Source organism: Echiichthys vipera (genome assembly GCF_963691815.1).
Source record: "Echiichthys vipera genome assembly, chromosome: 11".
Taxonomy (NCBI): domain Eukaryota; kingdom Metazoa; phylum Chordata; class Actinopteri; order Perciformes; family Trachinidae; genus Echiichthys; species Echiichthys vipera.
In genome coordinates, this window is record NC_139836.1 from 188779 (window position 1) to 191278 (window position 2500).

Genomic DNA, 2500 nt, shown 5'->3' on the forward strand with positions numbered 1-2500 from the left:
ACACACACACACTCACCTTTAGCTCATCCCTGGCGTCGGCCTCGTTGAGGGTCGTCTGTTCCGCCCGGCGACAGCGATCGACCTGAGAGAAAGAATTCAGATTTAATGAAACACGTTAAAGAATAAAGAGAGTTTATCGTTGTTTTGATCAGGAACAACAACAAAAAAAACAACAATAACAACAACAATAACAAAAACAATAAAAACAACAATAACAAAACCAATAATAACAACAACAACAACAATAACAATAACAACAGTAACAACAATAATAACAACAATAATAACAATAACAACAATAATAAAAACAACAATAACAACAATAACAATAACAAAAACAATAAAAACAACAATAACAACAATAACAACAGTAACAACAATAACAGCAACAGTAACAACAGTCTTGTTTGGTGCTGTGAGCCTGAACTCTGTGAGGAGAAAGGATTTTCTCTGTGATCATATTTAATAACATGTCATCTATTAAACATCACATGACTGCAGATCATTAAAGAGACGTTATTGTGTGAATCAGAATCAGATTCAACTGAAACACGTAAAAGCAGCTGGACTGGACCCAGAACCATCATCATCATCATCATCATCATCATCACCATCATCACCATCATCATCATCATCATCATCATCATCATCACCATCACCATCATCACTCTGATGATGAGGATTATAATCTGATCTGTTCTGGATTAAATCTGTGATCACAGAGTTTCTTCATGGTCCTGACCCACTCACTCCTGTCTGTTCCTAATATCTGAGGCCCCGCCCCAGCCTGCCCCGCCCGCCCCGCCCCGCCTCGGCCCGGCCCGGCTCGTTTCCACAGAACTACAGAATAAACAGGTGGTTTAATGTCAGCTGTGATCGGCTCCAGCCCCCGAGACAAGAGGCTGAAGATGATGGACAGGAGGGTGTGTGTCTGTGTCTGTGTCTGTGTCTGTGTGTGTGTGTGTGCGTGTGTCTGTGTGTGTGTGTGTGTGTGTCTGTCTCTGTGTGTGTGTGTGTGTGTGTGTGTCTGTCTCTGTGTGTGTGTCTGTGTCTGCGTGTCTGCGTGTGTGCGTGTCTGTGTGCATGTGTCTGCGTGCATGTGTGTGTCTGCGTGCATGTGTGTGTCTGCGTCTGTGTGTGTGTCTGTGTCTGCGTGCGTGTCTGTGTGCGCGTGTCTGTGTGTGTGCGTGTCTGTGTGCGTGTGTCTGCGTGCATGTGTGTGTCTGCGTGTGTGTGTGTGTGTGTGTGTGTGTGTGTGTGTGTGTGTGTGTGTGTGTCTCTGTGTGTGTGTCTCTGTGTGTGTGTCTCTGTGTGTGTGTCTCTGTGCGCGCGCGTGTCTGTGTGCGTGTGCGTGTCTGTATGCGTGTGTGTGTGTGTGTGTGTGTGTGTGTGTGTGTGTGTGTGTGTGTGTGTGTGTGTGTGTGTGTGTGTGTGTGTGTGTGTGTGTGTGTGTGTGTGTGTGTGTGTGTGTGTGTGTGTGTGTGTGTGTGTGTGTGTGTGTGTGTGTGTGTGTGTGTGTGTGTGTGTGTGTGTGTGTGTGTGTGTGTGCGTGCGTGCGTGCGTGCGTGCGTGCGTGCGTGCGTGCGTGCGTGCGTGCGTGCGTGTGTGTGTCTGTGTGTGTGTGCTCTCAGGGTCACAGAGGTTCGTAACACAGCAGATTAAAGCTCCGGCCTGATTATTATTATATTATTATATTAGTTTTATCTTTCATTAACTGCCCCCCCCCCCCCCTCCTGCTGGGGCCCAGGAGGTCACATGGGAACATTGGGCCAATCCGCTGCCGTCATGAGGGCGGGTTCTGCTCTTCATGACCTGGACCCGACGCTGTCTCTCTGTGTTTGGTGAAAGATTTAAATGTTTAATAAACTTTCAGAACCAGGAAGCAGGACTCTCCGTCTCTGACCTGCGTCTTTATTTAGTGGAGTTGTCGTGTTTGGTTGTGTAGTTTTGCGTTAAAGTGAACCTTTGTAACTGTTTCTGTGTAGATCGGAACTCCCTCAGGAAACAGGTGTGTAAGGTTCTGCTCAGATAAAGGTTCATACGAACGGGTCGGTTCTGACCCGCTCACGAGGACCTGGAGCCAAACGCATCAGTGTGTTCATCATAGGAGCTGAGTTCTGCCTCCTTTGCTTTGATGTGATTGTTGTAAAGTGTCTTTGTTTGGATCAGAACCATGTTTGACTTTGGTTCAGCGCCACGTCAGCCGACAAACGCGTTCAACGCAGACGCCAGGAAACACGAACACGAAGACAGTGTGGGAGAAATGTCCTGTTCAGCGTCTGCAGGGGCTTTAGGACACGGACAAGGAAGACACCACATTATATAAACTGAATATATAAATATATATACAGAAATATATGGATATTTATATATATACATATATATGTGTATATAAATATACATATATATATATGTATATTTATATATGTGTATATTTCTGTATCTATACGTCTGGATCTATCTCAGGAGCCTGGATCAAAGTGCAGTCAGGGGGCGTTCG

The 2500-nt window shown here is 45.7% G+C and overlaps 1 protein-coding gene across 1 annotated transcript in view; it reads right to left on the bottom strand.

Moving 5' to 3' along the window:
• Positions 1-84, bottom strand: part of cdh11 (cadherin 11, type 2, OB-cadherin (osteoblast)) — a 45178-nt gene extending 45094 nt beyond the window's left edge. The window contains exon 1 of the mRNA XM_083922961.1: positions 17-84. The gene's annotated coding sequence lies outside the window, so the exon portion shown is untranslated. The remainder of the gene's footprint in view (positions 1-16) is intronic.
• Positions 85-2500: the final 2416 nt, after the last annotated feature.